Genomic DNA, 27266 nt, shown 5'->3' on the forward strand with positions numbered 1-27266 from the left:
TCTTATGAAAGTTTTGTTGTTGCGATTGAGACGCGAGATGATTTGCCGAGCTTGAGTAAGCTAAAAATACAAATTTCTGAAGAAGCGAATAGGCAGGAAGATAGCATTAGCAAGGAAATTACAAGTAGCGCGGAACTACACGTCAGTTTTGACAACAAAAATTTTAAGGAAAACTTTAAGAAGGGTAAAAAGTGTTTTAAGTGCGGAAAGGAAGGGCATTTTAAATCGGAATGCCGTGCTAAAAGCAAGCAGGAAGGAGCAAACAACAAGGGCGCAAACAGTAAAAGCGGGGAAAGATTGGGTACAATGCTTTGCGTAACCAGAGATGCCAAAGTGGAACCAGAAAAATATGTACCAATCCTAAGTTTAGCTAAGCCAAAAGACCAGATGTTAAATGCATGGTGCATAGACAGTGGCGCAACGGCGCATCTATGTTGTGACAAGCAACGCTTTGTGTCGTTCACGGAAGATAATCAAAAAGTATTTTTATCCGGCGGTAAATCACTTATTGCTGAAGGGCATGGAACTGTTCAAGTAAAGTTCGGTGATAGATCCGTTACGCTGGAAAATGTTATCTTGGTACCAGATTTGCAGTAAAATTTTATATCGGTCACAAAAGTATTAAAATATCACATCTGGAAAATGGATTGTTTATGGTTCAGGACAATCAGGAAAAGTGTATGAACATTGTAAATGTTGAGGCAGATGCATTCAAATGGCACAATAGGTTCGGACATGTACATTTTGGCGCATTAAAGGAAATGGTTAACAAGGAGATGGTAATAGGTCTCAAGGGCATATACAAGCCAAAACAAGTGTGTGCAACATGCGCAAAAAGTAAAATTTGCGTGCAACTATTTCAATCGAGCACAAACAGGGCGTTCTAGACTTAATACATACTGATGTTTGCGGTCCAATGCAAAAGCAGTCAATGGGAGGCAATCGATATTTCGCCACATTTATTGATGATTGTTCAAGATATGTATCAGTAAGTTTCCTAAAAACCAAAGATCAGGTTTTCGAGGCTTTTAAAGAATTTAAAAGTCAAGTTGAGTGCCAAACTGGGAGAAAAGTCAAGGTTTTACGAAGCGACAATGGCCGAGAATACATATCCAACGTTTTTGATAATTACCTAAACCAAAATGGAATAAAGCGAAACTTAACAGTGCCATATACGCCTCAACAAAACGGAGTTGCAGAAGGGGCCAACAGAACATTGGTAGAAATGGCAAGAAGTATGCTGCTGCATGCTGGGTTGAGTGAATGCTATTGGGCAGAAGCGATTCGAACTGCCACATATTTGCGAAATAGAGTGGCAAGCAGCTGCTTGAGCGGGGTGACACCTTTTGAAATATGGACAGGTCGAAAGCCAGTGGTATCGCATTTAAGAGTTTTTGGCTCAGTAGCGATAGCTCTAGATAAAACAAAGAAATCAAAGTTCGCACAGAAAGGCTTAGAGTATATAATGGTGGGCTACTCGGATACGGCCAAAGCATACCGTTTGGTCAGTAAAGAAACCAGGAAACTCGTAGAGAGTAGGGATGTCATTTTTGTAGAACCTGAAGGGGGCAAACTAGATGCATCATGTTCCAATGACATAGCATCAATTGAGGTTCAACAAAACCAGAACGCTGAACCCGAAATGGATAGCGAGCAATTTAAAGATCCAGAAAATGAGCCAGAAAATCAGGAGGAGATTAGGTCTAGTAATGACATTCTTGTAATTCCAGAACCAATAAGAGGACCAGGACGCCCAACCATAGTACGGACGGGTAAACCAGGACGACCAAGGAAGCAGTATCATATGCTCAATGCGATACTGGCAGCAGACGTACAAGTTCCACAAAACTACGCACAAGCTGAACGGTCTACTGAAGGCGAGATATGGAAAGCATCAATGAAGGACGAGTACGAATCTCTCGTGAAGAACGGCACGTGGTCGCTTACTAAATTGCCTAGCGGGAAAAAGTCCATTGGATGCAGATGGGTTTACGCAGTTAAGTCCAATCCGGATGGAAGCGTGAACAGGCTCAAATCACGTCTGGTGGCGAAAGGTTGTAGCCAACGCTACGGGATCGACTACAAGGAAACATTTGCACCAGTTGTACGCCACGCAACTATCAGGTTGATAATTGCACTTGCAGTCGAATATGGTCTCCACCTACATCAAATGGATGTTGTCACGGCGTATCTCAACGGCGAATTGGAAGATGAGGTTTTTATGAGACAACCTGAGGGCTTCATCAGCGAAGTTCACCCAAATCACGTTTTGAGGCTTCACAAAAGTATATATGGCCTAAAACAATCAGGAAGAGTGTGGAACTCTACGTTGGATGCAACGCTGAGACGCATTGGTTTTATACCGACTGTCAACGAACCCTGTCTGTATCGTAAGCCAGGTAAAAATATGTGTCTAATAGCTGTCTACGTAGATGACATTATTTTGGCGTGTAAGGACCTAGATGATATATCTGATATCAAGATAAAGATCGCAGCAGAATTTGATGTGGTTGACATCGGGCCTATGCAATACTTTTTAGGTATTGAGGTGAAACGTGAAGGCAGTACGGGTGCGATTTCAATCAGCCAACGGAAATATATTAGAGAGTTTCTCGAACAGTACAATTTGAAAGATTGTCGACAGACGTCCACGCCTCTTGAAGCTGGTTACCAGGTGGCATGCAACAAAGAGGATTGCCGCAGGGTCGACATCACATCGTTCCAAAAGCTAATTGGAGAGTTATCTTATCTTGCTGTTATGACTCGTTCACACATTGCGCATTCGGTGAACAAATTAGCACAACGTAACAAGGATCCTCATTCCGAGCATGAAGCGGCAGCCAAGCACATCCTTCGATATTTGGCAAAAACTATCGACTGGGAGATATGCTACACAAAGCAAGGAAAGGCAATTGAGTGTTTTGTTGATGCAGATTGGGCAAGTGATATGACGAGCCAAAAGTCATTCACTGGCTATGTATGCATGTTGGTAGGAGGAGCGGTTTCTTGGGAGTCAAGAAAGCAATCGACGGTTGCCCTCAGTTCCACGGAGGCAGAGTACATAGCTTTATCATCTGCAGCAAAAGAGGCGATATACTTTCGCAGCCTACTGATTGACTTGAAGCTGATGTCCAAGGAGTCAGCTATTCAGATGTACGGCGACAACATTGGAGCACAGCATCTTGCTAGAAACCCCATGTTTCATGCACGTACAAAGCACATCGACGTCAAGATACACCATATTCGAGAGGTTCTCAAGAGAGGTGAAGTCAACATTGCATATCTGCCAACCGATGAGATGATAGCAGATGTCCTCACAAAGAACTTAGCCAAGGTTAAGCACCATAAATTTGTATTCGCATTTGGTTTAAAAGTTAGTTTATAAGTGCTTGTCATGTTATCGAATATTAGTTAAGTATATTTAAAGTTTGTAAACATGCGTTGTGTTGAGGAGGAGTGTTCAAATTGACCGCCACGATAATTAGATATTGATCTGTAACAACACTGCGCATGTGCCCTGCTGCATATCGATGTTCTCATATCGATGTTCTGTATATCGATGTTCCCCTTTTTCGGTGTCTCTCTCTTGCGTATGTTACTCGGAAGCACATATAATTCTGTATACTGATATTCTGCTGTCTTACAAATAAAATAACTTTAACATAAAGTGATCTGATCGGGTTTTTCTGGGTTTTCCCCGTATCCTTAGAGCAAATGCTAGATCACATTACACTTCCCAGAATGCTCACCAACCACATTAGAATAACAATTGAATGTTACCTTTTTGATTTAATGATGAAAACTTTTTTTATATTTTTTATTTTTATGATTTTGATAATTAATGTTATTTTTGAGGGGGGCGGGTTGGAATGCGCCTATTCCCACATTCAAATAATAACATTAAATAATATTATCGATATGTTAGGTATTATTATTATGAGTTAGTATGGTCACACTTGAAGTGTCGATGCTCTCTCTTCTTTTGTGATCTCAAGTGTGTGGACCGGTGTTGCAGCAAAAAGTAATCAAGAAATACATAAATAATCTTTAAAGAAAAACATAACTTGGTACTGTCTTCCGTTTACTAATTGTCATAGCTAGTCTACAAATAGTTAAGTATATTTAAAGTTTGTAAACATGCGTTGTGTTGAGGAGGAGTGTTCAAATTGACCGCCACGATAATTAGATATTGATCTCTAACAACACAGCGCATGTGCCCTGCTGCATATCGATGTTGTCATATCGATGTTCTTCTTTCGGCGTCAGTCTCTTGCGTATGTTACTCGGAAGCACATATAATTCTGTATACTGATCTTCTGCTGTATTACAAATAAAATAACTTTAACATTGGCTGTTCAATTTGCGGTGAAAGTTAGCCTCCGTCTAGGGAAAGACGCCATATGATGTCGGACAAACATAAGAATGCAATAGCAGCTCAACTAGAGGAAAATGAAAACATCACTTTAATTTCAACGGAGTCGCGTTAAAAACACTGATGATGAAAACTTAACAGAAACAATGAAGCATTTCATTACTCCATACAAACCAATATATGAAAACGAGCTGATTAATGATCATCTAAATGATACCATAGAAAATTTAATAACTCTCAGCAGTGAATTCCAGGAAAAGGATTCAGGTTGGGCAATAAAAAGTTTTAAATATCTTGAACTTACCATGATAAAATCGATAAAATAATATCGCTGCAAACAGGTTTATCCAAGCTCCCAACAAAATTAAGTTACGAAATGCACTCATAAATGTTAAAAATGACGATGATTTTTGTTTCAAGTGGTGTGTTTTAGCATCATTAGCCTATGGAAAACACCTTACAACTATATATCAAACAGCAGCATTCAAAAAATTTCCCGACATAAGTTAACAATACCATCATCCTATCCGTGCGGAAACATACGGCATGACATCTGTACGATTTCAACTAAAGTACAAAATCGTATGATTAGACCTAGACAAATAGCTAACCATAAAAAGGTTAAGATTTCCCAGCCACCTAAAGAAATAAACGATAATATGCTCTAAATATAAATATGTGACATGCACTACTGACCTAAATAAATATACAACGGACAGCTGCATGCATTTGTGTACATACACTGTTAAGATATTTACGGCACTATCATAAAACACATTCTGGATGACCTGCATGTGGTCAAATCTCACACCATCTGCATGATAACCATTGTGACCGTCATAAATATGACCCTTGGAATATTCCACTGTTGGATTTGTAGCAATTGCTTAGTCCTAAATAGAGATAACACATTTCCCTAGCAATATGATACTCAGAGCTAATTAAACATACCTAAGATCCTAAGTAAACAATCATACTCATAGAAATTGTATATAAACCTTGCATTTTACCAAATAAAGTCAGTACGAAAGAAAACTCTGACGTATTCACATCTCCGAAGCCCAATTTGTTCAAGTACCGATTGCGGAGACCATTTGTTACTGGTACATGAACCGGTAGCATACATACATAACATATTCAGCATACGATTGTCATATTGACAATCACCACAGAATCAAGTGAATCTACATCAACAGATTCATTTGATTCGTTCAACATCATTTATTATGAAGGAGTAAGATTAAATTTTTCCGGAATTGAGCTTCCAATAACAAAGGAATCAAGCGATTCGAATCAGCAAATGAGGATTTTAGCATCAATGTTTATGAAGTTGATGAGAATGGAAAAAACGTTGTGGGACCAACAGTGAGGACTAGGAAAATTTGGACTCACCACATAAACTTGCTTGGAACTAATACTGAAAATATGCAAATGATGCATTATGCATATATTGGAGGAAATTGCATGAGAAAATTATGTTATTCACAACATAGTAAATCCCATAATACATAGTAAATCCCATAATACAGAAATCCCATATTTCTGCGAGAACTGCTTGCAATTTTATAGTACAACAAATACTATACATGACACTAAAGAGTGTGGAAAAGATGCTGCTTTGTATCCTGAACCTAATACCAAAACTGGCTTCAAAAGTTTTTCTTAAAAACTATCTCCACCAGTAGTAATTTAGGCTGACATCGAAGCAGTTTTGGAAAACTACCCTATAAATCTTAATGAACCATCAAAATCATCAACTAATATACAGAGGTACAGAGGCATACAGAATGTGCAGCATTTTTTATTTTACATAAATACAATGCTCATCTTAATGAGATGTGGTAAATATTTTCACAATCCAGCAAAGGTAATAAACTCATAAACATTATGATTTTGTTATTTCAGGACCGGATTGTATCCAAAAATTTTGTCAAGCACTTACGATTAAAGTCGATGGACTTTATGAGATGTACTGGAAGTCCTATAAAAAACCAATCTACCAGTTTAACATTTGGGATGAGGATTACCAGGAACATGGCGTTTGCTATGCCTGCGGGAAACAAATTTCTGATGATGATCGAGAAAAATTCTTTGATCAGTTTACAGGTCAATATGTAGGTCCTATTCATAAGTTGGGTAAACAGAAATTTAGATTAAGCGATCCCTTTTTCCCTGTAGTTTTTCATAACTTGTCTCGTTATGATATACATTTATTTGTTACATCAATAAAAGGTGAACTAAGATCCATTCCTTGCAATAAAGAGTTATATATTGCGTTAACTCAAATTTGTAAGCTCGATGAATCTTATCTTCATCAATATAAAATCAGATATAAAGAATCAAATATATTTTAAAATTCATGCTTAGAAAAACTCGCTGGTTATATGGACATAGGGAATTTTAAAATTTTGAAAACTAAACTGAACTTCCGTTCTCTTTCGTAGTGATCAGACGTGTTTTTGTTTTGCGCTCCGCATTTTTTTCCTTTTGTTTCGAATAAACAGCCGGAGTTTTCCTAACTAAATTCTAAATATACTTTCTAACCAGACAACAATCTGGAAACCTATTCATTTACGCGAGTGCATGCCTTTTGATTTGTGTTAAAATATTATTTAACTTTTTATTTTTCGGCGTCGGCTTGTGTTGTGTTGTGTTGTTGCAGTGAGTGAGTATTGCATTGCAGTCCGCTCTCGTCTGGTAGCTTTTGTTGTCTTATCACTCTCTCGCTATCACCTCAACCTCAATAACTGTTCTTTCTCTCTCGCTCTTTCAACTTTCTGAGCAATAGCGCTCTCTGTCTAGTAGCTCTCGCTATAACCGCTCTCCGCTCTCCACTCTGCTCTCTTTTTTTTTTCTTGCCAATTCCGCTTTGAGCGTTGTCTGGCACTTTGGTCTGATACCAATTTGTTTTGGAAATTTTTAATTTTTTTGATTTTAATTTTTCTTTGCAAATTTTCTTAAGAAAATATTTAAATAATAAAAATAAAATAGAATTCGCTGTGGTCTGCGCCAAAAAAACCTGCAAGAAGCAGATCACTCACGATCAGCCGAATGTCCCCTGCTGGCTCTGCGACAGCGTAGTCCACGCAAAATGCGCGGGATTTTCTGGCCTCGTGAGCGATGCCATAGCCAAACGTAATGGCTTGCATTACAGTTGCGAGGCATGCCGTGCGGTGGAGAAAGACATGGTGGCTTTCATGAGGCAGACGCGGAGTGGCTTTAAGGAGCTGACCGTTGGTTTTAAAAACCAATACGATCGGCTCCTAGCCATGGAGGCTCAGTTTAGCGGTTTAAAACTGCTGAATGAGTCTCCGAGGCGCAAAAAGGTCACTCCGCGGGACCTGCAAGTGCCAACCGTCACTCAGCCGTGCGCCGCCGAAAAACTGACTCCGACCACTCCAAGTGTGCAGCAGTTGATCTCGTTTGCCACTCCAGAGGCAACGACAGCTGCTGGCGATGCAGATTCGGTAGCCGAATTCATCGCCTCGGAGAATGTGCAGCCAAGTACGTCTGCAGCGTCCGTGTCCGTGGTGTCCGCAAGTTCGCTGGTTGTCCCGTCTATCCCGATCCCACCAGTAAATAGACGTTCCGGACCTCCGGATATTGCCACCACAGGTACTAGACCTGCTGTGACTAAACCACTGGTGGGAGTCCCACCAAAACGACAAGTTTTTGTCTCACGGCTGGCCCCTGACCTCACATCTAATGATGTAACTGCTTTCATTCAAAGCAAAATAAAAGCCGTGGGTTTAAAGGTGGAGAAATTTAACTTCTCTTATGCCAGGGAGATAGCGTCGCTTAAGATAAGCATCTCCCCAACTCAATTTGACACCATTTGCTCCACCAAATTTTGGCCGGAGCATTTGGTGGTGAAGGAGTTTAAGGCTAAGAAGAAGAATAGGCCCCCCATATCGCTTCCAAATCTTTCCAGCGTGCCACCCTCAACCTCAACTTCCTCTTCCTCAACTTCCCGTCTTGCTCCAACCTTTCCAAAAAACTAACTTCTCTTTTAGTAACCTATCAGAATGTAAGAGGCTTGCGTAGTAAGCTCAGCATTCTTTTCCGGGATAGTGTTGCATTTGCTTCCCACGTTATTGTGTTTACTGAAACCTGGTTAAAGCCGGACATTCTTAGTTCCGAGGTTTTGGCAGGTCGGTACACAACTTTTAGGAAAGACCGTTCGTCTCGACGTGCAGGAGGGGTTCTAATTGCAGTGAACTCTAATTTCGCGTCGGGACGTTTCACAGTCCAAGTCCAATGGGAACTGGAATTCCTGTGTGTAAAACTGATTCTTCCCGCTTTCGCTATATTCATTACTTGCTCATATATGCCACCATCTTCGGAAGATCATATGATAGTTCTTGGTGACTTCAACTTGCCAAGAACTGTTTGGTCTTCGGTAAACGAGTCTAGTATCCTAGTGCCCATGTCACGACATGACTTTGTTGACGGCTTGCTTGACCTGTCCCTGTCTCAAGTCAATCATGTGAAAAATTCCTTGGGTCGATTGCTTGATCTATGCTTTTTATCGGATCCGACCATAGTGTTGTTAACCCGAGCCCTTCCGCTCACTATACCTGAAGACGCATACCACCCTACATTCGAGGTGTCGCTAGATATAGGACCAACTGTATTGGATCGGTCGAGTAGACTACCTGAACGTGTCCGCTGCTTTCGTAAAGCCGAGTTTGCGAAGCTTAATAACCTCATTAGGGATTTTGATTGGTCTGCTTTGTACTTGTGCACTGATGTCACAAAAGGCACAAACATCTTTTACAATGCTCTTGGCACATTTTTTGATTGTTGTGTCCCGCTTTCTTGTCCGATTAGATCTGGAAAACCCCACTTGGCTTACCAAAGAGTTATCCAGTCTAAAAAACTTAAAATCAAGACTTTATAAAAAATTTCAAGAAGTGGGCTCTCCTACTTCTCACTCTCGTTATGTAATAGCTCGGTCAAACTTTTCAGTTCTTAATGCTCAATGCTATAAGAACTACCTATCTCGTTGCAGGATACGTTTTTCTCAGGACCCTAAACAGTTTTACTGCTTCGTAAACAGTAAGCGTAGAACGTCCGCACACCCATCCTCGCTATCATTTTGTAATACGTCGGCAAATAATGATCAGGTAATTGCCGATCTTTTTGCTCAGTTTTTCCAAACCACATATTCTGAGGAACGCTACTCTGGTCAACCGTACCCATACGGATTACCGATGTCGAACGGCATTTTCAGTCCCTTGTTAAATGAGTATTCCCTACTTCAAGATCTTCGACTAGTTAAGCCGGTGTTTTCACCGGGTCCAGACGGGGTTCCAGGTTGTGTACTCAGGTACTGCGCCGAGGCTCTGTGTGGACCATTGCTTAAACTATTCACCCTGTCCATTGATTCCTCTTGCTTCCCTCCAATCTGGAAGGAATCGTTTATAATTCCTCTCCATAAAAAAGGTAGCAAGTCTGATGCAAAAAATTATAGAGGTATAGCAAAGTTATCCGCTATTCCCAAATTGTTTGAGAAGGTTTTAACTCCGCACTTGCAACATCTCTGCAAATCACTTATATCTCCAACTCAGCATGGATTTATAAGGCGGCGATCAACCACCACGAACTTGTTAGAGTTTACCTCTTTCATTATTAAAGGCTTTCAAGGTAACTTACAGACGGATGTTATTTACACCGACTTTAGCAAAGCATTCGACTCTGTAAACCATTCCCTTTTAGCACATAAACTTGACCTTTTAGGGTTTCCGCCCAACCTCCTGAGATGGATTTCTAGCTATCTTTGTTCTAGGTCTCAAAGAGTCCTCTTCAAAAACTCCCTCTCTTTACCAGTAAAGGTTTCTTCGGGAGTACCACAGGGCAGCCATCTAGGCCCCTTACTCTTCACACTCTTTATTAATGACTTGCCTTCAGTATTAACATACTCTCGAGTACTTATGTATGCGGATGATGTTAAACTCTGTGTCCAGTACAAGGACATTTCATTTCATTCTCGCTTGCAATCCGATCTCAATAGCTTTCAGTCATGGTGTTGTGCAAAATTGTTACACCTTAATGCCTCGAAATGCAAAGTTATGACATTTCATCGTTCTAACCCTTTGTTGGCTCCCTACACCCTATTTGGGGGTTCTCTTGAGAGAATTACCCTGGTGGATGATCTGGGTGTTATGTTAGACCCCAAGTTAAAGTTTTACGAACACATTTCTACCATGGTAAATAAGGCCATGGGCGTGCTTGGGTTTATAAAGAGATGGTCAAAGGAATTTGACGACCCCTATATAACAAAGACTCTCTATACTACGCTAGTTTGTCCGATTTTAGAATACGGCTCCTGTGTATGGTGCCCTCAGTACAAAGTACACCAGGACCGTATAGAATCAGTACAGAACAACTTTTTACTCTTTGCTCTGCGGGGCCTTAACTGGGATGCGGGTGTAAGACTCCCATCTTACTCTAGTAGACTATTATTAGTAAACCTCCCATCCTTAGTTAACCGTAGAAAAATGCTTGGTGTGATATTTATGCACAACTTGATCAGGGGTGACATAGACAGCCCTGATCTGTTGAGCCGCATAAACTTCACGATTCCTATTAGACTTGCTAGAAATTTTTTACCGTTGTTCCTTCCACTTTGTAGATCGAATTATTCCTTGCATGAACCGTTTAGGGTCTTATGCTCGGATTATAATTCCCTCTACCATATTATATCCTCCACTAATTCTCTTCCTTTTATTAAATTACTAATCCTTACACACCTTTCTAGTAATTAGTAATTGTAGTGGTATTTGTATTTTGTATTTTATTGCATGCTTAATTTCTTAATAAGTTTAGTGCTAATTTTCCTCGAATGTTAGTCTAATATATATCTTTCTTGCATGCTCGCGTTTGGTTCGGCTACGCACCGCGCGTCATGCGGCAGCGCCCCTCGGTCGGTTGGGCGGGAGGAGGGCTGCGTTTTGCCTGGGATCCGCGCGTAACAGCCTTCTGCTGGTGTCACACGGGCCACTTGACGGTGCAGTAATTGCATCGCCTCTTGATAGATGCAGTCATTGCATGTCAACGTCCATATAAATATGTTGCTAGGAACTACATGAATTTTGGCGAGAGTGTGCCTATCGAATGCGTTACCACTAAGCAGTCTGTTGATTCTTTTAGCGTCAATGGCTTTAAGTTTAGTTTTATTTAGGAACCACGGTTTGGATTATGTTGAGGGGAAAAGCGAGCAGTAACCTCGGTGCTTGATACTAGCAAACTCGGCGTATTCTCTCTCCCAATCTGCTTTTAGGATTCTGTGTATTTCGCACATAGCGTCTTTAAGGTTCCATTTAACCACTGTGTATTTTCCTCGTCTGTGGGCTTCTTTGGCTGCTGCGTCGACTGAAGTGTTCTGAGGGATGTTAGCGTGTCCGGGAATGTAGTGAACCTCTACAGTTCTTAGATGTGGATTTTGTTGGATCTTTTCTCTGATTTTGTAGGCGATAGAGTTATCCTGAATGTTCTTCGCCAGAATGAGGGCCCAGTTTCTGCTGTCTGTCAGGAGCGCGACACGAGGAAAATTGTACAAAATAGCATGGTCCAATGCCTTCTCGATAGCAAGGAGCTCGGCGGACAACGAGGAAGGGGTTTTGTGCGTGTAATAGCTATCTAAAAAACCTGTCCTATCGTGCAGGAAAGCGGCGCTGGAATGCCCATCTGCGACTGACCCATCCGTGTAATAGATTTCAAAACCCCCCTTTGTCAGCTGATCCTTCTTTTCCCCGTGGAGCAGCATGATACCTGCCTGGTCTATAGCGTGCTTGTTGGGTGCAGAGCCCTTGAAAAATTCTAAGTCGGAGCTAATTTTATTGCAAAATGAAGCTGTGTTCTCGAAAACTTCAACTCTATCTATTATGCTGCCAATCTCCCAATATGCCTTAGCGTAGCCCGTGTTTAAATCCCTATTTGCTGACACTGTTTCACTTGCTGGGAGATTAAATGCAAACCACCTTAACCAACTCTTTCGCCGCCAGGAATCTCATCCTGTAGTCCGGGGGAAGTTCTCCTGCCATGTGATATATAATAAGAACGGGAGTGCAGATTATCAGACCCAGCGACTTTCTGAGGTGATGATTGCAGTGGGATTTGATTTTGGGCCAAGGCAGATTTGGACAGGTTGCAGAATGATGAGCACGCGTACTCTAGCCTACTTCTGACAAATGCCTTGTAAAATATAAGCCCTCTTTTGGGGCTGATACCATAGTGACACCCGCTGAGTAATCTGAGAAACGCAAAATTTCTGTTCGATTCCGAGATGGCCAGATCAATGTGACCAGAGGATGAGTTGTTTGCTGAGATAGTCCTGCCTAGGGATTTGATCTGCTCTACTTGTCTGATCTCAACTCCTTGATGCGAGATATTTAGCGCAGCTCTACGATTGTTGAAGTAAATCACTTCAGACTTCACCGGATTGAATGACAGTTTTAGGCTATTGCATTTTTCTTCGAACTTATCTATACTGTCTTCCAGCACACCTTTCGCAATGGATACGTCTTTATGAAAACAAACTATGAAAAAGTCATCAGCATACTGAAACAGTAAGCAGTTATGACTGTTAATACCATGTAGTTCGGCTGTGTAAAGGTTAAAAAGGGTTGGGCTGAGACAGCTACCCTGGCTAACACCTCTGTTCACCTCTACCTCGCTTTTGCCCTTTATGAGAATTCGTCTGTTAAGGAAGCTGGAGATCCAAGCCGTGAGGCTTGTATTGAACCGCATATCCCTCATCCTGTGCTCGAGTGTGTCCACTCTTACGCAGTCGAACGCTCTTTGCAAATCTAGGCAAGCTGCGACAACCTGACAACTCCTCGCCTTCAGCGCCAGAACTTTGTTGATAAGGTCGTTGATGCAAAGAGCCGTGGACCTGTTTCTCCTGAAGGCATAGGACCTGACCGGCAGCAGGTCACAGTTTGCTATGTGCTCGTCCAACTTCAACTTTATCAACCCCTCTATGGATTTAAACAGCGTGTTAATCAAACAAATCGGCCTATGGTTTTGGAAGGAAGTAGGGTCTGCATTCTTCTTGGGGATGGGTACCACTTTTATCCTGCGCCAGACTTCAGGGAAGACGCCACTCAGCCATACTTTATTTATAATTTCAAAAATGTCTTGTTTTTTCCCATTTGGTAGCTTTTGAAGCATCCTGAACGAGATGTCATCAGGGCCTCTAGCCGAATTGGGGTTCCTGGTTTTTAGGAAGGCCAGGAATTCTTCCAGTTCCAGGGGTTCCGGGTCGTCTGGTCCTAACAAAGGGGCAGGAATTTTCCTAGGGGGCCTACTGTTTGACGTGGATGGGGTTACTTTAGCCATATTGAGAAAGTTTTTGTCATCTTCGTTCGTCCATTTGTTCCCTACATTTTTAATTTGACCGTATTTTTTGATGTTCTTCACCCTGCTCCACATAGAGGGCGATGAGGAGACCTCTTCTATAAACTTGGAAAAGTTGCGCTTTCTAAGATTTTTTACGTGATTTTGTAGATTTTTGTCAGCTTCTAAGGTTGCACTGGCATCAGCCAATTTTTTGGTGAGGTAGAATTTTTGCCTGCAAGCGTTTCTCACGCGAAAAAGTTTTTCCGTTTCCTCGTTTCACCATTTCTTAGCAACGTACTTGTTCTTGCTTGGGAATGTGACCGTGTTTTTTAAGGTCAGGGATTTCACTTTTTCATTGAGCTCCTCCAGATTTGAGAAATCACTTGCACCCAGAATCCGGGATATTCTGTTGTGAAGGATCTTCTTGCCTTGGAGGGGGGCATTTAGGCCTTGCACTGATAATACAATTGGGAAGTGGTTGCTGTTCGTAATTTTTGTTTTGAGGACTTGCCAGTTAATAGTTCCATTTCTGTAGTTCGAAAAAGAAAGGTCAAGAACGGAGAATTGAGATGGGCTCCTGGAGAAGGTTGGCGAACCGTCGTTTAGGCAGATAAATCCGGCCTGCCGGGTGAAATTCTCAATGCTGCGACCCTTGCGATCACAGATCGGACTTCCCCAGATAAAAGACCTAGCGTTGAAGTCCCCGCCCACTATTGAGGGTATGTCAAGCGAAGCCGCGAATTCGAAAAACTTTTTTGTGCGCGATTTAAACTGTGAAACTGTTGTTGATGGCGGTGCATATATGCTAAAAATATTGAAATTGCTCTTGAGGTTTAATGTTTTTATTCCTAAAATTTCCAAGTCGTTCTCTATTTTTAAAATGCTGAATTGAATGTTTTTCCTGACGTAGACGCCAACCCCGCCGTAGCCGTCCTCTCTGGGCCTGCAGAAAAAGTTATAGTCTAAAATGCTGCAGTCCGCGTTGTTCAACACCCAAATCTCTGAGAGGATGGCAATATCTATTGCGTTCTTGTCTAGGAACATTGAGAGGAGCTGTTTGTTGTTGTTGTGTGTCAGACTTTGAATATTTAGCTGAAGAATCTTCATTGTTGGATGTTTTGAGAACCAACTGCCATCCCTTGGGCAATCTGACGCCTATCTAGTTCTGCGTTGGAAGCATTGACAAATTCTCTAATTTCCTTAATAAATTTATTCGCTAAAGAATCCCCTTTAATGATGTTGTTTGGATCAATCAGGAACGCTGTGAGTTTGGCTCCTAGTGCGTTTAGCTTATCCTGGGCCAGAGAAGATGCCACGGATGAAGATCTCACAAATTTCTCGCTCATTTGGACGTAGTCTGAGTTTATTGAGTTCTTCCACTCTGCCATGTTGGCTGCTGCCTTGGCCGCCTCTGCGTTCCGGGCGGCAACCCTATTGGATGTGGTCACTTCCGCGAAAGAGGTGACAGAATGAACTTCCCTGGCGGACTCTAAGCTGTTATTTAAGAATTCAGGGGAGCGGTTAGATTGCCAACTGGGTCTAGGAAATTCCCCTTGATCCCTTGGGTTGGGGGAAGTTCTAACAAAAAGGATCGGATATCTAGCCTTGACCTCAGCTCTAGTTATGTTTTCCAGTGTCATACACTTCTGAATGGCGTACGCTTTTTTCCTGGCCTCACACTGCGGGTGGGTGGCAGCATGTTTCCCCTTGCAGTTAGCACAGACCAGCCCTGAGCAGATAATATCTTTGCTGTGATCTTGTCCGCATTTGAAACATTTCGCTCCACTCTTGCAATGTTGCGCCAGATGGCCAAACCTAAAACACCTGAAACATTGAATAAGCTGAACAAAAGGTTTCACTTTTACTTTAGAATATAGAAAATTGATTTTGGTTGGTAACTGCTCTCCTCTGAACCAGAGTTTCACCCTGCCAGTAGGTACACGTTCCCCCGATGCTCTATCCCTTCGCGTAATCCGAACTATCTCCTCAATTGGGATATGCGAGGTTACAAGATCCGCTAGCTGTTCCTCCGAGTAGTGCCCGGGGATCCCAAAAATTAACCCTGCTTTTTGGACGAAGTGCCTAAAGATTCGGGTTGAGTACCCTTGAGCAGCGAAAACACTGTTTTCCACTAGCCCGTTTGCACACTCCGCCGACCCGCACACAATCTTGCACCTGCCGTAGCCCATTCTAGCAACCTCCTCGATATCGCTAATGCCCTGTTTCAGCAGCAGATCGGATAGATCAAACTGGTTTATAGCAATTCTGGCATTATTCGCACTCATTTTGTCGATACAAACAATGTATGGGCCTTTATGCCCCTCATAATACTTGTTAACGATGATTTTGCGGTTACTTCCGTTTTTCGTACTCACGGAAGCCACACAAACCGCGTCAGTCTTCTCTCTCTCTTTCGTCGTAGAAATGTTTGATGTCATGCTTGTTGTCGTGTTCGTGGACATGTTTGTCGACACGTTCGTCGACAAGTTTGGTTTCTTGCACAACAGTTTAGAGCCGGATAGAGCGGAGCCGTTTTTGCCGCCATCTTTACTCCTACCCGCATGGCGGATTTAGCTTCTCCATCCCTTTTTTTCAGCGTTTCCATGCGAATTTTAACTCCCGTCGCCTTCTCCGTGGCCATCCTTGTCTTTCCTATGCTTGCCATGCTTCTCAGGATCCAGGTGCTTAAACTGATTTCATGAAAATGCCGACTACAGATTTTGTTTGTGCTGCTGCGTTTTCGCGTTTTTTGTTGTTTTTAGAAATGTATTAAATTATCTTTTTCAAGCTACGATAGTTAGTTGTCCAGCACTCTATAATGGCATTGCACGTGAAAATTAAACCTAATTTTTTTTATCACCAATCAAGTGCCGTTATGTTCAAGAAGCCATTCTCTCTAGTTTGTTTTTTGTTAATTTTGTCACAATCATTGTTTACGTTTTCGCAGTGAGTGTCAGAGATTATTTAAAATTATATTTGGAAAGCGATGTTTTAATTCTTGCTGATGTATTTGAGAATTTTAGGAGTCTTTGCTTCCCAGCGTACAGGCTAGACCCCATTAATTATGTTACTGCTCCTTCAGTTTCATGGGATGCAATGTTAAAATACACAAAGGTAGAATTAGATCTTGTTAGTGATCCTGACATTTCTAATTTTCTAAAAACTGCTGTTCGTGGATGGTTGACCCAATGTACTCAACGGATTGCAACAGCAAATAACAAATATTTAAATAATAAATAATAACATAGAGCTTGGATTAATGAAAGACGAAAATGTAGGGAAAATAATGACGTCGTTTGACGGAAGGTTAAAGGCGTAAAAAAGTAGGTAGTGAAACGATTAACTCATACTCATTATATTGAATGAATTAGACATAAAAAAAACTATTATGGACAACAGAGAGTTATTAGAATTATTGGTCATAACATGTATACTGAAATTGTAAATAAGATAAGTCTAAATTATAAGGATGACAAACGATTTATATTACCTGATAATATTTCAACATTAGCTAATAATCACTATGAAATTAAAAATATTTTAGATGCTAGTAATAATACACAAAATATGGTATAAGTAAATTTAACATTCTATTATTATTCATTTTAATTTTTATATAATTAAAACTATATTTCAATGTGAAAAATATACAAAATAAATAAATTGTGTGCGTTCATGGAAAACTAACCACAAGCCAAACTTCTACAAGCCAAACTAATAAAAAACCATTATTTTCCAAACAACTCACCAATTCACAAAATCTCAAAGTCCCTCCAAAACAGAATCCACTTTAACAACAAAATACCTTCAGCAATAACTTACTCACTACAACATTGCAAAAAACAAAAAATAAGCATTCTCATAATACCCGAGATAAAAACAAAGCCAACTTTCTGGAAATTCCAACCAAATACCATAAATACCGAACTTGACAAACTAGACAAAAATAATACACACGACTCTATGTACCAACAACACTTTCTTCCTATCAAAACCAATTTAATGATCACACCGTTCTGTTTACGGATGAATCAAAAACCATAAGTACCACAACATGTGCAATCACAACAGAAAAAAACACCTTAAAAGTTTGCTTACTATAAAATTGTTCCTCAATTTACTCTGTCGAAATCATAGCTATATTCGAGGCAATACAAATTGTTAAATCTATGCGCGGGAAATATATGATATGTTCAGACTCTCTATCCTCTCTTCAAGCCATAGGCAACCCCGATAACTTCAACTATTATGAATCTAAAATTAGATCTCTTCTAATGCAACTACATCCAAAAATAAAACTACTCTAGATCCCAGGTCACAAAAAAAACATAAAAGGAAATGAACTAGCAGACCAAAAAGCGAAATCAGCTTTAATAATGCCCCTTGCACACATACACAATAACAATATAGCAGACATTAATAAACACCTCAAGACAAAAATGCTTAAAAAAAAAACTTATAAATTTAGAACAAACATCGAACTAATATAATAGGCATAATGTAACATAATAACAACATAACCGAAGGTCATAGTAACCAGTGCTATCATTAAATAAGCTGGGTTAATAGTTTGAACTCTAACCTCGTTAGTAGTTATTATATAATAACATTGCTATGGGACAGTGTTAGGTACACAAAGAAGGAATATAAATTATAGAGAACGTAGAAAGGTTCAAGAGCATCGAAACCGTATGCCCCATAGCAATGTCCCTATATAATAGTAACTCACAGCTAACAGCTAGTACAGAAACTAGTAATCTTTTAACAACGATGGATGACCTCGAAATCATTTTTATCGATTCCCAACAGGAATCAAGCATAATTCTGGACTCTCAGCCGAGCTCCGTAGACCTATCCCTGATTTTTGGGATCAAGACCCAAACCTATCTGGAGAGCAATCTCGATAACTTCAACTGGTTAAGTGAAATTAAATGGGATGATGACGACGATGACCCAAGAAATGCAACGCCTAATAATGTTAATCCATCATACATTTCCCGGATGATGACGGCATTTTCGATTTAGTAGATAACCGGGACCACATATCACATGTGTCATAAGTCCGTTGACTTTATAGAGTTTCAATCTCATTATGAGAGATGCTCTGACTCTCGTAATAATGTGGTGTGTGACCATTGCTCTAAGTCCATCGACTTAATAGAGTTTGATAGTCATTATGAGGCTTGCTTGAGAATGAATGCTTTTGAGATTCTTATGAGCAGAAGATCTAATTCAAGTGATCTCCAAGGTCCTTCAACGTCAGGAGCTTCAAAAAGGCCTTGATTGGATACTCCGATGGAACTAAGGATTATTGGCTGTTCATTTTGCGGTGAAAGTTAACCTCCGTCTAGGGAAAGACGCCATATGATGTCGGACAAACATAAGAATGCAAGAGCAGCTCAACTAGAGGAAAATGAAAACGTCATTTTAATTTCAACGGAGTCGCGATTTCCTTTAAAATCATATCGTGTTCACTCAAAAAAAAGTGAACAGATTGATTCAAAAGAGTTTTTTCATGATGAAAAAATGATATTATCAATTTATTGCGTCACTGTATCAGTGAGTACATAAAATATCCATCCATAAAATACAATTTTGTATATGGATTATACGTTAAAAACACTGATGATGAAAACTTAACAGAAACAATGAAGCATTTCATTACTCCATACAAACCAATATATGAAAACGAGCTGATTGATGATCATCTAAATGATACCATAGAAAATTTAATAACTCTCAGCAGTGAATTCCAGGAGAAGGATTCATGTTGGGCAATAAAAAGTTTTAAATATCTTGACCTTGCAAACAGGTTTATCCAAGCTCCCAACAAAATTAAGTCACGAAATGCACTCATAAATGTTAAAAATTACGATGATTTTTATTTCAAGTGGTGTGTTTTAGCATCATTAGCCTATGGAACACACCTTAAAACTATATATCAAACAGCAGCATTAAAAAAATTTCCCGACATAAGTTAACAATACCATCATCCTATCCGTGCGGAAACATACGGCATGACATCATTTATTATGAAGGAGTAAGATTAAATTTTTCCGTAATTGAGCTTCCAATAACAAGCAAAGGAATGAAGCGATTCGAATCAGCAAGTTAGGATTTTAGCATACTACCGATTTGCATCTAGCGCCTTGTCGACCGCACGCTCAAATCTTGGAATTTTTTCTTGTCACTAACGATTTAGCGAAATAAAAGCGTGCCGCCACAGCTGTTCTCAGACCGCCCTATCCACGTGTATGTTGCACGTTGCACAATTCAAAGGCCATCGTTGAGAAGTACCCACTCACCAATGTCGGGTTCGAGGCGGCATGGAATGCCCTCCGTAACCGACAATGGAACAGTCGGCTCCTGGTGAACAACGAGATCAACATTCTCCTCTCTTTGTCTGGTTCCGAGTCAAGTCGTGCACTGAAGAAGCTTCAAAATACGATACAAGGGGTTCTTACCGCACCTGCTCACTCCAAGGTCTCCTCCGAATATTGGAACAGCTTGCTCGTTACCATTTGCGCCTCTAACTTTCCGAGAGTGACCCGTACTCTGTGGGAAGAATTTGTTACCGACAAGAAGGATATGTTGTCCAGTTAAGAGAGAGACTCCTTTCTGGGTCCGAGGTACCTGACGCTTGAGACCATAGAGGGCAACCCTTCCACACCCCACAATTCGAACGACGATCTGGATCCGCCACCTTCCAGAATCAATCCGTTTCGGTCCCAAAGCAGTCCCTATCCTAGGAGGGTTCACCCGTTCGAGACCACAGTTAATCCAAAGAGAGTTATTAAAAGAGAGTGCTAAATTCTTTTTATCTTGCTTTTTTTCTCTCGCTCCCAAAATTTCCGAGCAGTAGAGCTCTCTTTTATTGGATTTCCCCTCCGTTTTAATAGTTCTTCTTCAAGCGCTTGTCTGGCACATTGGTCTGCGAGTTATTTGTATCGAATTAACTTTTTTTCTTTATGGAATGTTGTTTGCGCCTAAAAAAATCTGTAATAAGCAGATCACCGGACTATCCTGTAGTATGCGATGACCGATGGAGAGTTGAGGTGTTGCAATCTATCGTAGATGGTGCACAGGCCTCGGGTAAGGAAATTACTCTTCAGCGCTTGTCTAATTACCTTTTGGAAATTTTTCCTTCACAGAATGACCGCCCCATTCAAGCGAGACCTCCACGGAGACCTCGAAATAGAAGACAAGGTAGAAGACAGCAGAACGCCTTAACACAGCGTAACTGGGACAAGCACAAAGGTCGATGCATAAAAGCCATTTTGGATGGAACTGAGGCGACGGCAACTATGCCAAGCCAAAGTATCATGGGATCTTATTGGAGACAAGTCATGACACAAACAAGCCCAACATACAGTGGTATGAACACCACGTTCCGGACGGAACACCCACTTGAAGGGGTTTGGTCTCCGATAACACTAGGAGACCTAAGGGTACACAAAGTGTCATTGACGAAGTCTCCGGGGCCTGATGGAATAACTCCAAAAACTGTCAGGAGTATTCCATCAGGAATTATGCTCCGCAACAAACGTTCTCTTTCGTAGTGATCAGACGTGTTTTTGTTTTGCGCTCCGCATTTTTTTCCTTTTGTTTCGAATAAACAGCCGGAGTTTTCCTAATTAAATTCTAAATATACTTTCTAACCAGACAACTATCTGGAAACCTATTCATTTACGCGAGTGCATGCCTTTTGATTTGTGTTAAAATATTATTTAACTTTTTATTTTTCGGCGTCGGCTTGTGTTGTGTTGTGTTGTTGCAGTGAGTGAGTATTGCATTGCAGTCCGCTCTCGTCTGGTAGCTTTTGTTGTCTTATCACTCTCTCGCTATCACCTCAACCTCAATAACTGTTCTTTCTCTCTCGCTCTTTCAACTTTCTGAGCAATAGCGCTCTCTATCTAGTAGCTCTCGCTATAACCGCTCTCCACTCTGCTCTCTTTTTTTCTTACCAATTCCGCTTTGAGCGTTGTCTGGCACATTGGTCTGATACCAATTTGTTTTGGAAATTTTTAATTTTTTTGATTTTAATAAAATATTTGAATAATAAAAATAGAATGGAATTCGCTGTGGTCTGCGCCAAAAAAACCTGCAAGAAGCAGATCACTCACGATCAGCCAAATGTCCCCTGCCACGCAAAATGCGCGGGATTTTCTGGCCTCGTGAGCGATGCCATAGCCAAACGTAATGGCTTGCATTACAGTTGCGAGGCATGCCGTGCGGTGGAGAAAGACATGGTGGCTTTCATGAGGCAGACGCGGAGTGGCTTTAAGGAGCTGACCGTTGGTTTTAAAAACCAATACGATCGGCTCCTAGCCATGGAGGCTCAGTTTAGCGGTTTAAAACTGCTGAATGAGTCTCCGAGGCGCAAAAAGGTCACTCCGCGGGACCTGCAAGTGCCAACCGTCACTCAGCCGTGCGCCGCCGAAAAACTGACTCCGACCACTCCAAGTGTGCAGCAGTTGATCTCGTTTGCCACTCCAGAGGCAACGACAGCTGCTGGCGATGCAGATTCGGTTGCCGAATTCATCGCCTCGGAGAATGTGCAGCCATGTACGTCTGCAGCGTCCGTGTCCGTGGTGTCCGCAAGTTCGCTGGTTGTCCCGTCTATCCCGATCCCACCAGTAAATAGACGTTCCGGACCTCCGGATATTGCCACCACAGGTACTAGACCTGCTGTGACTAAACCACTGGTGGGAGTCCCACCAAAACGACAAGTTTTTGTTTCACGGCCGGCCCCTGACCTCACATCTAATGATGTAACTGCTTTCATTCAAAGCAAAATAAAAGCCGTGGGTTTAAAGGTGGAGAAATTTAACTTCTCTTATGCCAGGGAGATAGCGTCGTTTAAGATAAGCATCTCCCCAACTCAATTTGACACCATTTGCTCCACCAAATTTTGGCCGGAGCATTTGGTGGTGAAGGAGTTTAAGGCTAAGAAGAAGAATAGGCCCCCCATATCGCTTCCAAATCTTTCCAGCGTGCCACCCTCAACCTCAACTTCATCTTCCTCAACTTCCCGTCTTGCTCCAACCTTTCCAAAAAACTAACTTCTCTTTTAGTAACCTATCAGAATGTAAGAGGCTTGCGTAGTAAGCTCAGCATTCTTTTCCGGGATAGTGTTGCATTTGCTTCCCACGTTATTGTGTTTACTGAAACCTGGTTAAAGCCGGACATTCTTAGTTCCGAGGTTTTGGCAGGTCGGTACACAACTTTTAGAAAGGACCGTTCGTCTCGACGTGCAGGAGGGGTTCTAATTGCAGTGGACTCTTACTTCACGTCAGAACACTTCACAGTCCAAGTTCAACAGGAACTGGAATTCCTGTGTGTAAAACTGATTCTTCCCGCTTTCGCTATATTCATTACTTGCTCATATATGCCACCTTCTTCGGAAGATCATATGATAGTTCTTGGTGACTTCAACTTGCCAGGAACTGTTTGGTCTTCGGTAAACGAGTCTAGTATCCTAGTGCCCATGTCACGACATGACTTTGTTGACGGCTTGCTTGACCTGTCCCTGTCTCAAGTCAATCATGTGAAAAATTCCTTGGGTCGATTTCTTGATCTATGCTTTGTATCGGATCCGACCATAGTGTTGTTAACCCGAGCCCTTCCGCTCACTATACCTGAAGACGCCTACCACCCTACTTTCGAGGTGTCGCTAGACATAGGACCAACTGTATTGGATCGGTCGAGTAGACTACCTGAACGTGTCCGCTGCTTTCGTAAAGCCGAGTTTGCGAAGCTTAATAACCTAATTAGGGATTTTGATTGGTCCGCTTTGTACTTGTGCACTGATGTCACAAAAGCCACAAACATTTTTTACAATGCTCTTGGCACATTTTTTGATTCTTGTGTCCCGCTTTCTTGTCCGATTAGATCTGGAAAACCCCACTTGGCTTACCAAAGAGTTATCCAGTCTAAAAAACTTAAAATCAAGACTTTATAAAAAATTTCAAGAAGTGGGCTCTCCTACTTCTCACTCTCGTTATGTAATAGCTCGGTCAAACTTTTCAGTTCTTAATGCTCAATGCTATAAGAACTACCTATCTCGTTGCAGGATACGTTTTTCTCAGGACCCTAAACAGTTTTACTGCTTCGTAAACAGTAAGCGTAGAACGTCCGCACACCCATCCTCGCTATCATTTTGTAATACGTGGGCAAATAATGATCAGGCAATTGCCGATCTTTTTGCCCAGTTTTTCCAAACTACCTATTCTGAGGAACGCTACTCTGGTCAACCGTACCCATACGGATTACCGAGGTCGAACGGCATTTTCAGTCCCTTGTTAAATGAGTATTCCCTACTTCAAGATCTTCGACTAGTTAAGCCGGTGTTTTCATCGGGTCCAGACGGGGTTCCAGGTTGTGTACTCAGGTACTGCGCCGAGGCTCTGTGTGGACCATTGCTTAAACTATTCACCATGTCCATTGATTCATCTTGCTTCCCCCCAATCTGGAAGGAATCGTTTATAATTCCTCTCCATAAAAAAGGTAGTAAGTCTGATGTAAAAAATTATAGAGGTATAGCAAAGTTATCCGCTATTCCCAAATTGTTTGAGAAGGTTTTAACTCCGCACTTGCAACATCTCTGCAAATCACTTATATCTCCAACTCAGCATGGATTTATAAGGCGGCGATCAACCACCACGAACTTGTTAGAGTTTACCTCTTTCATTATTAAAGGCTTTCAAGGTAACTTACAGACGGATGTTATTTACGCCGACTTTAGTAAAGCATTCGACTCTGTAAACCATTCCCTTTTAGCACATAAACTTACCTTTTAGGGTTTCCGCCCAACCTCCTGAGATGGATTTCTAGCTATCTTTGTTCTAGGTCTCAAAGAGTCCTCTTCAAAAACTCCCTCTCTTTACCAGTAAAGGTTTCTTCGGGAGTACCACAGGGCAGCCATCTAGGCCCCTTACTCTTCACACTCTTTATTAATGACTTGCCTTCAGTAATAACATACTCTCGAGTACTTATGTATGCGGATGATGTTAAACTCTGTGTCCAGTACAAGGACATTTCATTTCATTCTCGCTTGCAATCCGATCTCAATAGCTTTCAGTCATGGTGTTGTGCAAACTTGTTACACCTTAATGCCTCGAAATGCAAAGTTATGACATTTCATCGTTCTAACCCTTTGTTGGCTCCCTACACCCTATTTGGGGGTTCTCTTGAGAGAATTACCCTGGTGGATGATCTGGGTGTTATGTTAGATCCCAAGTTAAAGTTTTCCGAACACATTTCTACCATGGTAAATAAGGCCATGGGCGTGCTTGGGTTTATAAAGAGGTGGTCAAAGGAATTTGACGACCCCTATATAACAAAGCTCCTCTATACCTCGCTTGTTCGTCCGATCTTAGAATACGGCTCCTGTGTATGGTGCCCTCAGTACAAAGTACACCAGGACCGTATAGAATCAGTACAGAACAACTTTTTACTCTTTGCTCTGCGGGGCCTTAACTGGGATGCGGGTGTAAGACTCCCATCTTACTCTAGTAGACTATTATTAGTAAACCTCCCATCCTTAGTTAACCGTAGAAAAATGCTTGGTGTGATATTTATGCACAACTTGATCAGGGGTGACATAGACAGCCCTGATCTGTTGAGCCGCATAAACTTCACGATTCCTATTAGACTGCCTAGAAACTTTATACCGTTGTTCCTTCCCCTTTGTAGATCGAATTATTCCTTGCATGAACCGTTTAGGGTCTTATGCTCGGATTATAATTCCCTCTACCATATTATATCCTCCACTAATTCTCTTCCTCTTATTAAATTACTAATCCTTACACACCTTTCTAGTAATTAGTAATTGTAGTGGTATTTGTATTTTGTATTTTTTTGCATGCTTAATTTCTTAATAAGTTTAGTGCTAATTTTCCTCGAATGTTAGTCTAATATCTATCTATCGCGTCTGCGAGGTTTCCTGCCAACCGACGGATGTGCTGGCAATACGACGATAGTCGACTTAATCTTAAGGGATCACCATAAACGTTGTAAATCACTTGATATCGCAACTTTAGATATTTGACTCGGTGTCTCATGCTGCGGCTATCGCCACGCTAACTGCATTTGGTGCCCCTAAAGAATTCGTCGACTACGTACAAAATTCGTACGAGGTCTGTGGCACAACGCTCAATGGAGACGGATGGAGATCAGAGGGATTCATACCTGCTCGAGGTGCCAGGCAGGGTGACCCGCTGTCTCCCATAATATTCAACATGATCATTGATCAGTTGCTTAGGTCCTACCCCAATGAGATTGGTGTCACAATCGGAAATCACATAAAAAAAGCGGCCGCGCTCGCTGAATTTTAAAATTCAGCTTGCAGCGATCATGCAGCAAGTGCTTCCGACGGTGGATCGGTGAGTGAGTTGAGTTTTTATCAAAGATTTTAGCTCAACACCATATTACCCATATTTATCCTTTTTGCTTTTATTTGATTATTGTGTCCAATTACTGGAAATGTCGTGTGTAAAAAGTGGAACGGGAAAGAAAGTTAGCTTTGCAAAATGGAAAAATTAGTTGTCTGCTAGAAGAATAAAATAAGCATGAACTACATTATTCTCCTCTGTTTTTTAAACTCATATAATTTATGTTAAAAGCTCTTTTAATAGGTTAAATAATCGGTTGAATCGTTACATAAAGATTCGAGAGGTTTCGACTAAATATATGAAAAATTTATTATATGATAGCGAAAGTACGCGGTTGTATGTTGGCTGTATGAGCGTTGTTATGTAGATTGAGCTACGACGGTCAGCGCAAGACTGACTAAGGGCAGGCGGACCGACTTGCCCGTGCCCTAATGCAAGCGAGCGAACCAAAGAAGGCGATAGAAGGAGAGCGCTAAAGCTGCAGCTAATCGCGTGATGAAATTTCACAAGGGACCACCTTTGGATTAACTCTCTTTCGGTTCTTGTTTTACACTCAACGAAGAGAACGAAGTTTGCAGTTGTACTGAGCGAAGTAAGAAAATAGAGAACCTTGTATAATTTCATCATGAGCGAGAGCAGATCGGGCATAAGCTAAGCCGAGAACGAAACGGTAGATAGAGCGCGAGAGAGCAGCAGGAACGAAGAGGATGGATAGAGAGGCGAAAGAACGGCCGCTGACGTGCGTAAGCATTGCGGCAGTCAATTATTTTGTACAGTGGGTAGTGTAAATATCGAACAGTAATAGTGATTTATGCATCTGATCATATGTATACTATAGTTTACAGATTTGTCCCTTAAATATCGTGCTGGGAAACCCGACAACGTTTAGCCTAGCTTCAATAAATACTTTTATATTGTTTGCTTAAATCGCTTAATCGTTCTGTAAGTAAGCTCCCATTGCATTAACCCACTTTCATCTCGTTGCTTTTGCTTTAGTAATCACTCTCTCCCTTAATGGCTGTTCTTTATCTCTCGCTCCCGAAATTTTCTGAGCAGTAGAGCTCTCTTTTATTGGATTTCCCCTCCGTTTTAATAATTCTTCTTCAAGCGCTTGTCTGGCAAATTGGCCTGAGAGCTACATATTTGTATCAAATTAAATT

The 27266-nt window shown here is 41.3% G+C and overlaps 1 long non-coding RNA gene across 1 annotated transcript; it reads right to left on the reverse strand.

Moving 5' to 3' along the window:
• Window positions 1-6135: 6135 nt before the first annotated feature.
• LOC117184650 (uncharacterized) lies at window positions 6136-6804 on the reverse strand. Its single transcript, XR_004470060.1, has 2 exons — window positions 6477-6804; window positions 6136-6422 (listed from the first exon to the last, which is right to left on the reverse strand). It is a non-coding gene; the product is annotated as an uncharacterized lncRNA (long non-coding RNA).
• Between the last annotated feature and the right edge of the window lie 20462 nt (window positions 6805-27266).

Source organism: Drosophila pseudoobscura, chromosome X, assembly GCF_009870125.1.
Source record: "Drosophila pseudoobscura strain MV-25-SWS-2005 chromosome X, UCI_Dpse_MV25, whole genome shotgun sequence".
In the NCBI taxonomy this organism is placed as follows: domain Eukaryota; kingdom Metazoa; phylum Arthropoda; class Insecta; order Diptera; family Drosophilidae; genus Drosophila; species Drosophila pseudoobscura.